We start from the raw sequence: 14,851 nt of genomic DNA, 5'->3' as shown, positions 1-14,851 counted from the left end.
ATTACACTGATGGTATGCGATGATATATGGCGGGTGTCACACGTTGAGAAGGATGTGCTCATTCATATCGAAACACTTGGCATCTGTATTTCAGATTTATCTTGCAATATATCTCACTAATTCGACTATTTACACTTTACTGTGTTACTTTGTATTTGTGGGTATTGTCAGGTGCTTGAATATTTTGGAGTAGCTTGTCGAATGTTTGTAAGTCATTATGTGCTCCTGTGTTTTTGTAATAAATGACCACGGATAAGGCTATTGTTTGAGTATATTTTACAATTGTTTCATCATTACGTCATCGGAAATGCTGATAACCAATCTACATAAAAAATCAATCATAAACCTGAATGAGTCATGTGCAGTCACATGACCACCAGCAGTCACGTGACCACCTGCAATCACGTGACCACATGCATGCTTATGCTTGGGATACTGACTCTAAATGTCATATTCTGTTTATTGTATTCTATTAAATTTACCTTTAGTCACATGACTAACCAGTGTCGTCTTTACAGATAAAATGTCCTGTTTTAATCAAGACATTGCCGTTACTCCCTCTCCAATCCCCTTTATGTAATTGCTCTAATATTTTCATTAGAATAAGTGCAACCATTGCAACGACACGTGACTCTCGTCAAATACACGTGGTATTGAAACATGTCATCGAAAACATGATATTTGCACATGGGTGTATTTATTAAAGTTTAGTTAGAGACAACATTGGTTTCTGTTTTAATTAAATGATCACAAAAAAAAAAAAAAAACATTATTCAATATCAATCCAGTTTTCCTAGATTAGCTTTATATCACATGGGTACAAACAGTGTATCCTATTCATGGTAATAGCTCAGATTGGTGCATGGCCTAGAATGCTTTTACAAGTTACACGCACTATTTTGAAAATTAAGGCTGCTTAACAGGAAAGCAGTGTAAAATATTGTGACAGGATCGATTCTTTTCATTAATACGCTGCGCATCGGAATTTTGAATGAGTTGCATTGTTTTCAATTCAAATTCAAGAACATCCTTGAGTAAACAGTAATCAAGACAAGATATTACAAACGCGCATATCAGCTTTTCTGTGCAATGTTTGTCTATCATATTGCGAATTTTACTGATTTTACAAATACATATGCTACCAACAAAATAACACCTGTTTTTTTCAATCAATTTCTCAAACAACCGTACTGTAATAAACTGATATTGGGCACTTGACCCCGGTGATAATCCCGTGATTATCAATAGCAATCATTATATCTAAGTAGCTTTCCAAAGTCAACATTAGAGTCCATGCAATGTGTAAAGCGGTTCAAAAGGCAAAAATGAAATAATCTGGAAAGTTAAATTAACGAATAGAATAGAATAGAATAGAATAGAATAGAATAGAATAGAATAGAATAGAATAGAATAGAATAGAATAGAATAGAATAGAATAGAATAGAATAGAATGAGATAGAATAGCTCCGACACCTAAATACTAATCATTTACTTCAGTTTAAATAATCAGAAATATCAATGATTGGTATTTAAAGTGCAATACAAAAATGTACTAACACGCCGTATTCAATATATTACAAACGCATTTACCTCAATATTCAATTTCAATTAACATGTCCTGTACATATATGTCGTAGAATGCATAACATATACTTTGAAGAGATCATCCCCGTATAAGGTTGATACGGGTGACGTCATGGGATAGTTCTATTTTTTTTTATCACATGACCAATCCCGATTTCCAAATATACAGAAAAATCGTAGATTTCGCAAACAACACTCACGAATCATTATGCTAATTTGACACGATGTTCAAAAGCTCCAGTAGATGCTCTAGTTGAGATTTTGGCCGCCTTTTTGTTATTTGTGTGACTTGGTGATATTTGGTGATCATTTGTTACTGTCTCAGTGTTTTTGTGTGACTTGGTGATATTTGGTGATCATTTGTTACTGTCTCAGTGTTTTTGTGTGACTTGGTGATATTTGGTGATCATTTGTTACTGTTTCGGTGTTTTTGTGTGACTTGGTGATATTTGGTGATCATTTGTTACTGTCTCAGTGTTTGTGTGTGACTTGGTGATATTTGGTAATCATTTGTTACTGTCACAGTATTATTTGTGTGACTTGGTGATATTTGGTGATCATTTGTTACTGTCTCAGTGTTTGTGTGTGACTTGGTGATATTTGGTAATCATTTGTTACTGTCACAGTATTATTTGTGTGACTTGGTGATATTTGGTAATCATTTGTTACTGTCACAGTATTATTTGTGTGACTTGGTCATATTTGGTAATCATTTGTTACTGTTCCCAGTATTATTTGTGTGACTTGGTGATATTTGGTAATCATTTGTTACTGTCTTAGCATTATTTGTATAACTTGGTGATATTTAGTAATCATTTGTTACTGTCACAGTATTATTTGTGTGACTTGGTCATATTTGGTAATCATTTGTTACTGTCTCAGCATTATTTGTGTGACTTGGTCATATTTAGTAATCATTTGTTACTGTCACAGTATTATTTGTGTGACTTGGTGATATTTGGTAATCATTTGTTAATGTCACAGTATTATTTGTGTGACTTGGTGATATTTGGTAATCAATTGATACTGTCACAGTATTATTTGTGTGACCTGGTCATATTTGGTAATCATTTGATACTGTCACAGTATTATTTGTGTGACTTGGTCATATTTGGTAATCATTTGTTACTGTCACAGTATTATTTGTGTGACTTGGTGATATTTGGTAATCATTTGTTACTGTCATAGTATTATCTGTGTGACTTGGTCATATTTGGTAATCATTTGTTACTGTCTCAGCATTATTTGTCTAACTTGGTGATATTTGGTAACCATTTGTTACTGTCTCAGCATTATTTGTGTAACTTGGTGATATTTTGTAATCATTTGTTACTGTCTCAGTATTATGTGTATAACTTGGTCATATTTGGTAATCATTTGTTACTGTATGAGCATTATTTGTGTGACTTGGTGATATCTGGTAATCATTTGTTACTTTCTCAGTAAAATTTGTGTGACTTGGTGATATTTGGTAATTATTTGTTACTGTCTCAGAATTATTTGTGTGACTTGGTGATATTTGGTAATCATTTGTTACTGTCCCCAGTATTATTTGTGTGACTTAGTGATATTTGGTAATCATTTGTTACTGTCACAGTATTATTTGTATAACTTGGTGATATTTGGTAATCATTTGTTACTGTTTCAGCATTATTTGTGTGACTTGGTGATATTTGGTAATCATTTGTTACTGTCACAGTATTATTTGTGTGACTTGGTGATATTTGGTAATCATTTGTTACTGTCTCAGTATTATTTGTCTAACTTGGTGATATTTGGTAATCATTTGTTACTGTCTCAGTATTATGTGTATAACGTGGTGATATTTGGTAATCATTTGTTACTGTCACAGAATTATTTGTGTGACTTGGTGATATTTGGTAATCATTTGTTGCTGTCACAGTATTATTTGTGTGACTTGGTGATATTTGGTAATCATTTGTTACTGTCACAGTATTATTTGTGTGACTTGGTGATATTTGGTAATCATTTGTTACTGTCTCAGAATTATTTGTGTGACTTAGTGATATTTGGTAATCATTTGTTACTTTCTCAGTAATATTTGTGTGACTTGGTGATATTTGGTAATCATTTGTTACTGTCTCAGCATTATTTGTGTGACTTGGTCATATTTGGTAATCATTTGTTACTGTCCCCAGTATTATTTGTGTGACTTAGTGATATTTGGTAATCATTTGTTACTGTCTCAGCATTATTTGTATAACTTGGTGATATTTGGTTATCATTTGTTACTATCACAGCATTATTTGTGTGACTTGGTGATATTTGGTAATCATTTGTTACTGTCTCAGCATTATTTGTGTGACTTGGTGATATTTGGTAATCATTTGTTACTGTCACAGTATTATTTGTGTAACTTGGTCATATTTGGTAATCATTTGTTATTGTCTCAGCATTATTTGTGTGACTTGGTGATATTTGGTAATCATTTGTTACTATTACAGTATTATTTGTGTGACTTGGTGATATTTGGTAATCATTTGTTACTGTCCCCAATATTATTTGTGTGACTTGGTGATATTTGGTAATCATTTGTTACTGTCACAGTATTATTTGTGTAACTTGGTCATATTTGGTAATCATTTGTTACTGTCTCATCATTATTTGTGTGACTTGGTGATATTTGGTAATCATTTGTTACTGTCACAGTATTATTTGTGTAACTTGGTCATATTTGGTAATCATTTGTTACTGTCTCAGCATTATTTGTGTGACTTGGTGATATTTGGGAATCATTTGTTACTATCACAGTATTATTTGTGTGACTTGGTGATATTTGGTAACCATTTGTTACTGTCACAGTATTATTTGTGTGACTTCGTGATATTTGGTCATCATTTGTTACTGTCACAGTATTATTTGTGTAACTTGGTCATATTTGGTAATCATTTGTTACTGTCTCAGCATTATTTGTGTGACTTGGTGATATTTGGGAATCATTTGTTACTATCACAGTATTATTTGTGTGACTTGGTGATATTTGGTAATCATTTGTTACTGTCACAGTATTATTTGTGTGACTCGGTCATATTTGGTAATCCTTTGTTACTGTCTCAGCATTATTTTTGTGACTTGGTCATATTTGGTAATCATTTGTTACTGTCACAGTATTATTTGTGTAACTTGGTCATATTTGGTAATCATTTGTTACTGTCTCAGCATTATTTGTGTGACTTGGTTATATTTGGTAATCATTTGTTACTGTCACAGTATTATTTGTGTAACTTGGTGTTATTTGGTAATCATTTGTTACTGTCTCAGCATTTTTTGTGTTACTTGGTGATATTTGGTAATCATTTGTTACTGTCATAGTATTATCTGTGTGACTTGGTCATATTTGGTAATCATTTGTTACTGTCACAGTATTATGTGTATAACTTGGTCATATTTGGTAATCATTTGTTACTGTCTCAGTATTATTTGTGTGACTTGGTGATATTTGGTAATCATTTGTTACTGTCACAGTATTATTTGTGTGACTTCTTGGTTATATTTGGTAATCATTTGTTACTGTCCCCAATATTATTTGTGCGACTTGGTGATATTTGGTAATCATTTGTTACTATCTCAGCATTACAATGTATTTGTGTGACTTGGTGATATTTGGTAATCATTTGTTACTGTCACAGTATTATTTGTGTGACTTGGTGATATTTGGTCATCATTTGTTACTGTCTCAGCATTATTTGTGTGACTTGGTGATATTTGGTAACCATTTGTTACTGTCACAGTATTATTTGTGTGACTTGGTGATATTTGGTAATCATTTGTTGCTGTCACAGTATTATTTGTGTGACTTGGTGATATTTGGTAATCATTTGTTACTGTCACAGTATTATTTGTGTGACTTGGTGATATTTGGTAATCATTTGTTACTGTCACAGTATTATGTGTATAACTTGGTCATATTTGGTAATCATTTGTTACTGTCTCAGTATTATTTGTGTGACTTGGTGATATTTGGTAATCATTTGTTACTGTCACAGTATTATTTGTGTGACTTCTTGGTGATATTTGGTAATCATTTGTTACTGTCCCCAATATTATTTGTGTGACTTGGTGATATTTGGTAACCATTTGTTACTGTCACAGTATTATTTGTGTGACTTGGTGATATTTGGTAATCATTTGTTGCTGTCACAGTATTATTTGTGTGACTTGGTGATATTTGGTAATCATTTGTTACTGTCACAGTATTATTTGTGTGACTTGGTGATATTTGGTAATCATTTGTTACTGTCACAGTATTATTTGTGTGACTTGGTGATATTTGGTAATCATTTGTTACTGTCTCAGTATTATTTGTCTAACTTGGTGATATTTGGTAATCATTTGTTACTGTCTCAGTATTATGTGTATAACGTGGTGATATTTGGTAATCATTTGTTACTGTCACAGAATTATTTGTGTGACTTGGTGATATTTGGTAATCATTTGTTGCTGTCACAGTATTATTTGTGTGACTTGGTGATATTTGGTAATCATTTGTTACTGTCACAGTATTATTTGTGTGACTTGGTGATATTTGGTAATCATTTGTTACTGTCTCAGAATTATTTGTGTGACTTAGTGATATTTGGTAATCATTTGTTACTTTCTCAGTAATATTTGTGTGACTTGGTGATATTTGGTAATCATTTGTTACTGTCTCAGCATTATTTGTGTGACTTGGTCATATTTGGTAATCATTTGTTACTGTCCCCAGTATTATTTGTGTGACTTAGTGATATTTGGTAATCATTTGTTACTGTCTCAGCATTATTTGTATAACTTGGTGATATTTGGTTATCATTTGTTAGTATCACAGCATTATTTGTGTGACTTGGTGATATTTGGTAATCATTTGTTACTGTCTCAGCATTATTTGTGTGACTTGGTGATATTTGGTAATCATTTGTTACTGTCACAGTATTATTTGTGTAACTTGGTCATATTTGGTAATCATTTGTTATTGTCTCAGCATTATTTGTGTGACTTGGTGATATTTGGTAATCATTTGTTACTATTACAGTATTATTTGTGTGACTTGGTGATATTTGGTAATCATTTGTTACTGTCCCCAATATTATTTGTGTGACTTGGTGATATTTGGTAATCATTTGTTACTGTCACAGTATTATTTGTGTAACTTGGTCATATTTGGTAATCATTTGTTACTGTCTCATCATTATTTGTGTGACTTGGTGATATTTGGTAATCATTTGTTACTGTCACAGTATTATTTGTGTAACTTGGTCATATTTGGTAATCATTTGTTACTGTCTCAGCATTATTTGTGTGACTTGGTGATATTTGGGAATCATTTGTTACTATCACAGTATTATTTGTGTGACTTGGTGATATTTGGTAACCATTTGTTACTGTCACAGTATTATTTGTGTGACTTCGTGATATTTGGTCATCATTTGTTACTGTCACAGTATTATTTGTGTAACTTGGTCATATTTGGTAATCATTTGTTACTGTCTCAGCATTATTTGTGTGACTTGGTGATATTTGGGAATCATTTGTTACTATCACAGTATTATTTGTGTGACTTGGTGATATTTGGTAATCATTTGTTACTGTCACAGTATTATTTGTGTGACTCGGTCATATTTGGTAATCCTTTGTTACTGTCTCAGCATTATTTTTGTGACTTGGTCATATTTGGTAATCATTTGTTACTGTCACAGTATTATTTGTGTAACTTGGTCATATTTGGTAATCATTTGTTACTGTCTCAGCATTATTTGTGTGACTTGGTTATATTTGGTAATCATTTGTTACTGTCACAGTATTATTTGTGTAACTTGGTGTTATTTGGTAATCATTTGTTACTGTCTCAGCATTTTTTGTGTTACTTGGTGATATTTGGTAATCATTTGTTACTGTCATAGTATTATCTGTGTGACTTGGTCATATTTGGTAATCATTTGTTACTGTCACAGTATTATGTGTATAACTTGGTCATATTTGGTAATCGTTTGTTACTGTCTCAGTATTATTTGTGTGACTTGGTGATATTTGGTAATCATTTGTTACTGTCACAGTATTATTTGTGTGACTTCTTGGTTATATTTGGTAATCATTTGTTACTGTCCCCAATATTATTTGTGCGACTTGGTGATATTTGGTAATCATTTGTTACTATCTCAGCATTACAATGTATTTGTGTGACTTGGTGATATTTGGTAATCATTTGTTACTGTCACAGTATTATTTGTGTGACTTGGTGATATTTGGTCATCATTTGTTACTGTCTCAGCATTATTTGTGTGACTTGGTGATATTTGGTAACCATTTGTTACTGTCACAGTATTATTTGTGTGACTTGGTGATATTTGGTAATCATTTGTTGCTGTCACAGTATTATTTGTGTGACTTGGTGATATTTGGTAATCATTTGTTACTGTCACAGTATTATTTGTGTGACTTGGTGATATTTGGTAATCATTTGTTACTGTCACAGTATTATGTGTATAACTTGGTCATATTTGGTAATCATTTGTTACTGTCTCAGTATTATTTGTGTGACTTGGTGATATTTGGTAATCATTTGTTACTGTCACAGTATTATTTGTGTGACTTCTTGGTGATATTTGGTAATCATTTGTTACTGTCCCCAATATTATTTGTGTGACTTGGTGATATTTGGTAATCATTTGTTACTATCTCAGCATTACAATGTATTTGTGTGACTTGGTGATATTTGGTAATCATTTGTTACTGTCACAGTATTATTTGTGTGACTTGGTGATATTTGGTCATCATTTGTTACTGTCTCAGCATTATTTGTGTGACTTGGTGATATTTGGTAATCATTTGTTGCTGTCACAGTATTATTTGTGTAACTTGGTCATATTTGGTAATCATTTGTTACTGTCTCATCATTATTTGTGTGACTTGGTGATATTTGGTAATCATTTGTTACTATCACAGTATTATTTGTGTAACTTGGTCATATTTGGTAATCATTTGTTACTGTCACAGTATTATTTGTATAACTTGGTCATATTTGGTAATTATTTGTTACTGTCACAGTATTATTTGTGTAACTTGGTCATATTTGGTAATCATTTGTTACTGTCTCAGCATTATTTGTGTGACTTGGTGATATTTGGTAATCATTTGTTACTGTCTCAGCATTATTTGTGTGACTTGGTGATATTTTGTAATCATTTGTTACTGTCTCAGTATTATTTGTGTGACTTGGTCATATTTGGTAATCATTTGTTACTGTCACAGTATTATTTGTATAACTTGGTGATATTTGGTAATCATTTGTTACTGTCACAGTATTATTTGTATAACTTGGTCATATTTGGTAATCATTTGTTACTGTCTCAGCATTATTTGTGTGACTTGGTGATATTTGGTAATCATTTGTTACTGTCTCAGCATTATTTGTGTAACTTGGTCATATTTGGTAATCATTTGTTATTGTCTCAGCATTATTTGTGTGACTTGGTGATATTTGGTAATCATTTGTTACTGTCACAGTATTATTTGTGTGACTTGGTGATATTTGGTAATCATTTGTTACTGTCTCAGCATTATTTGTGTGACTTGGTGATATTTGGTAATCATTTGTTACTGTCACAGTATTATTTGTGTAACTTGGTCATATTTGGTAATCATTTGTTATTGTCTCAGCATTATTTGTGTGACTTGGTGATATTTGGTAATCATTTGTTACTATTACATTATTATTTGTGTGACTTGGTGATATTTGGTAATCATTTGCTACTGTCACAGTATTATTTGTGTAACTTGATCATATTTGGTAATCATTTGTTACTGTCTCAGCATTATTTGTGTGACTTGGTCATATTTGGTAATCATTTGTTACTGTATGAGCATTATTTGTGTGACTTGGTGATATCTGGTAATCATTTGTTACTTTCTCAGTAAAATTTGTGTGACTTGGTGATATTTGGTAATTATTTGTTACTGTCTCAGAATTATTTGTGTGACTTGGTGATATTTGGCAATCATTTGTTACTGTCACAGTATTATTTGTGTGACTTAGTGATATTTGGTAATCATTTGTTACTGTCCCCAGTATTATTTGTGTGACTTAGTGATATTTGGTAATCATTTGTTACTGTCTCAGCATTATTTGTATAACTTGGTGATATTTGGTAATCATTTGTTACTATCACAGCATTATTTGTGTGACTTGGTGATATTTGGTAATCATTTGTTACTGTCTCAGCATTATTTGTGTGACTTGGTGATATTTGGTAATCATTTGTTACTGTCACAGTATTATTTGTGTAACTTGGTCATATTTGGTAATCATTTGTTATTGTCTCAGCATTATTTGTGTGACTTGGTGATATTTGGTAATCATTTGTTACTGTCTCAGCATTATTTGTGTGACTTGGTGATATTTGGGAATCATTTGTTACTATCACAGTATTATTTGTGTGACTTGGTGATATTTGGTAATCATTTGTTACTGTCACAGTATTATTTGTGTGACTCGGTCATATTTGGTAATCCTTTGTTACTGTCTCAGCATTATTTGTGTGACTTGGTCATATTTGGTAATCATTTGTTACTGTCACAGTATTATTTGTGTAACTTGGTCATATTTGGTAATCATTTGTTACTGTCTCAGCATTATTTGTGTGACTTGGTCATATTTGGTAATCATTTGTTACTGTCACAGTATTATTTGTGTAACTTGGTGTTAGTTGGTAATCATTTGTTACTGTCTCAGCATTTGTTGTGTAACTTGGTGATATTAGGTAATCATTTGTTACTGTCATAGTATTATCTGTGTGACTTGGTGATATTTGGTAATCATTTGTTACTGTCACAGTATTATTTGTGTGACTTGGTGATATTTGGTAATCATTTGTTACTGTCACAGTATTATGTGTATAACTTGGTCATATTTGATAATCATTTCTAACTGTCACAGTATTATTTGTGTAACTTGGTGATATTTGGTCATCATTTGTTACTGTCTCAGCATTATTTGTGTGACTTGGTGATATTTTGTAATCATTTGTTACTGTCTCAGTATTATTTGTGTGACTTGGTCATATTTGGTAATCATTTGTTACTGTCACAGTATTATTTGTATAACTTGGTGATATTTGGTAATCATTTGTTACTGTCACAGCATAATTTGTGTGACTTGGTGATATTTGGTAATCATTTGTTACTGTCTCAGCATTATTTGTGTGACTTGGTGATATTTGGTAATCATTTGTTACTGTCACAGTATTATTTGAGTAAGTTGGTCATATTTGGTAATCATTTGTTATTGTCTCAGCATTATTTGTGTGACTTGGTGATATTTGGTAATCATTTGTTACTATTACATTATTATTTGTGTGACTTGGTGATATTTGGTAATCATTTGTTACTGTCACAGTATTATTTGTGTAACTTGATCATATTTGGTAATCATTTGTTACTGTCTCAGCATTATTTGTGTGACTTTGTGATATTTGGTAATCATTTGTTACTATCACAGTATTATTTGTGTGACTTGGTGATATTTGGTAATCATTTGTTACTGTCACAGTATTATGTGTATAACTTGGTCATATTTGGTAATCATTTGTTACTGTCTCAGTATTATTTGTGTGACTTGGTGATATTTGGTAATCATTTGTTACTGTCACAGTATTATTTGTGTGACTTCTTGGTGATATTTGGTAATCATTTGTTACTGTCCCCAATATTATTTGTGTGACTTGGTGATATTTGGTAATCATTTGTTACTGTCTCAGCATTATTTGTGTGACTTGGTGATATTTGGTAATCATTTGTTACTGTCACAGTATTATTTGTGTAACTTGGTCATATTTGGTAATCATTTGTTACTGTTTCATCATTATTTGTGTGAATTGGTGATATTAGGTAATCATTTGTTACTGTCACAGTATTATTTGTGTAACTTGGTCATATTTGGTAATCATTTGTTACTGTCTCAGCATTATTTGTGTGACTTGGTGATATTTGGGAATCATTTGTTACTATCACAGTATTATTTATGTGACTTGGTGATATTTGGTAATCATTTGTTACTGTCATAGTATTATTTGTGTGACTTAGTGATATTTGGTAATCATTTGTTACTGTCTCAGCATTATTTGTGTGACTTGGTCATATTTGGTAATCATTTGTTACTGTCACAGTATTATGTGTATAACTTGGTCATATTTGGTAATCATTTGTTACTGTCTCAGCATTATTTGTGTGACTTGGTGATATTTGGTAATCATTTGTTACTGTCACAGTATTATTTGTGTGACTTGGTGATATTTGGTAATCATTTGTTACTGTCACAGTATTATTTGTGTGACTTGGTGATATTTGGTAATCATTTGTTACTGTCACAGTATTATTTGTGTGACTTGGTCATATTTGGTAATCATTTGTTACTGTCTCAGTATTATTTGTGTGACTTGGTGATATTTGGTAATCATTTGTTACTGTCACAGTATTATGTGTATAACTTGGTCATATTTGGTAATCATTTGTTACTGTCACAGTATTATTTGTGTGACTTGGTGATATTTGGTAATCATTTGTTACTGTCATAGTATTATCTGTGTGACTTGGTGATATTTGGTAATCATTTGTTACTGTCACAGTATTATTTGTGTGACTTGGTCATATTTGGTAATCATTTGTTACTGTCACAGTATTATGTGTATAACTTGGTCATATTTGGTAATCGTTTGTTACTGTCTCAGTATTATTTGTGTGACTTGGTGATATTTGGTAATCATTTGTTACTGTCACAGTATTATTTGTGTGACTTCTTGGTGATATTTGGTAATCATTTGTTACTGTCCCCAATATTATTTGTGTGACTTGGTGATATTTGGTAATCATTTGTTACTATCTCAGCATTACAATGTATTTGTGTGACTTGGTGATATTTGGTAATCATTTGTTACTGTCACAGTATTATTTGTGTGACTTCGTGATATTTGGTCATCATTTGTTACTGTCTCAGCATTATTTGTGTGACTTGGTGATATTTGGTAATCATTTGTTGCTGTCACAGTATTATTTGTGTGACTTGGTGATATTTGGTAATCATTTGTTACTGTCTCAGCATTATTTGTGTGACTTGGTCATATTTGGTAATCATTTGTTACTGTCACAGTATTATTTGTGTGACTTGGTGATATTTGGTAATCATTTGTTGCTGTCACAGTATTATTTGTGTGACTTGGTGATATTTGGTAATCATTTGTTGCTGTCACAGTATTATTTGTGTGACTTGGTGATATTTGGTAATCATTTGTTACTGTCTCAGCATTATTTGTGTGACTTGATCATATTTGGTAATCATTTGTTGCTGTCACAGTATTATTTGTGTGACTTGGTGATATTTGGTAATCATTTGTTACTGTCTCAGCATTATTTGTGTGACTTGGTGATATTTGGTAATCATTTGTTGCTGTCATAGTATTATTTGTGTGACTTAGTGATATTTGGTAATCATTTGTTACTGTCACAGTATTATTTGTGTGACTTGGTGATATTTGGTAATCATTTGTTACTGTCACAGTATTATTTGTGTGACTTGGTGATATTTGGTAATCATTTGTTACTGTCTCAGCATTATTTGTGTGACTTGGTGATATTTGGTAATCATTTGTTACTGTTTCAGCATTATTTGTGTGACTTGGTGATATTTGGTAATCATTTGTCACTGTCCCCAGTATTATTTGTATAACTTCGTCATATTTGGTAATCATTTGTTAGTATCTAATAAATCGTTGGTCATTTTTAATTAATCAGTTTTCTGAGTAGAATTGCTGAGTAGAATTGTTTTCACTTGCTTGTTCAAGGTTAATGTATGTAACAATATCAATATATGATCTACATGCTCTGCAACAAAAAGTACACTATGCGAAGCTATATGCAAAATGTTTGAGTTTGAGGAATAAGTCTAGACTGGGGGACGAGTCCATGTCTCAGTTGTATCATTGGTTTCCTTGATTTAAATAAGGCGTTAATAATGGGAATATTTGCATCTCACTAAGTCGGTGAGTATTTTGTAGTCCTTATGCAACTCTGTCGATCGAACACGTGAGGTAACTGTATTTCGAGAATACATCGGTCGAAATCTCAGGCACATTGTGAACAAATAAATATGAAACACGAGATTCGAACTCAAAACTTGGCAAATGCACTTCGATGTAATATTTGTTTCCATTGCGTATTTAATAACTTGTTCAGTTTGTGTTCAACGGGCAAGGTTTTAGGTAAACCAATTATTTCACTAAAATAAACTTGTTCCTATCAGTCCAATTGACACAAATCACTGAAATTGGCCATTTGTCTGTCATGAAACAATAAATACAAACTTATGCATTTTATAGTTTGGTCAAAACACTAGCCACATGTAATGATTAAAACGAGGTGATCGTCGCGTCACCCCTGTCCCGTATAGTTGTCATAGTGACATATACTTTATACAATGCGTGAAAAATACATTATTTAGATGAATCTAGTATTATATGAAAACATGATTAATATGACTTGGTTTTCCTGTAGATGATTTCCGATTCCAGAGAACTTGTGCGCACCAAAGCTCAACATTCTGTGGGGCTCATTAACCATAAGTTAATTATTATTATTATTATTATTATTATTATTATTTTAGATGTCATTGTACCGATGCTGGTGGCATGGAATGACGGAAATTACTCACAAGAATCACAATAAAACCCGCACATAAAAACCACACATCATTAACCTTTGACTGCCAAGTTCTACTTTCGTCACCTTTCACAAAATGAACTCATTTTTTTTCTTCAATGAAATTGATCAAGATCTGTAACCAATGCGAAAATTATGTTCATTTGGTCAATATAAGTCGTATTGATTAAGTGTATGCATAACAACTTAGAGATAGCTTTTGTGAATCATTGCGGATTCGATTTAAGGTGATTTAAACGTCCAGTTGGTCTGGTAAGCCGACCAGATTACGAAATATGTGAACCGACGCAAATATTCAATTAATTGTTTTAAAGCGACAGACACAGAGCATTGCAAAGCATTGATATTGAGAAAGGGAGTCAATATGTCAAACTGCGTGGTTTATTTCAATTAATCGTATGGCGATATAAGTGACAGTGTTTTTCACTCCGCTTATGAAAGTTCAAACACTTTAAATTAGGTGTCACAGGGTCATAAGGTCATAGACGAGAAACCATTTGTCAATGAGATGTATCAACTGGGAATGGAGTGTAGCTGATAACATCAGATCAGATGTAATTGA

Source organism: Saccoglossus kowalevskii, chromosome 16, assembly GCF_978046115.1.
Source record: "Saccoglossus kowalevskii chromosome 16, keSacKowa6.1, whole genome shotgun sequence".
Lineage (NCBI taxonomy): Eukaryota > Metazoa > Hemichordata > Enteropneusta > Harrimaniidae > Saccoglossus > Saccoglossus kowalevskii.
The sequence above is the reverse complement of the archived record's forward strand: the minus strand, read 5'-3'. Positions refer to the sequence as shown.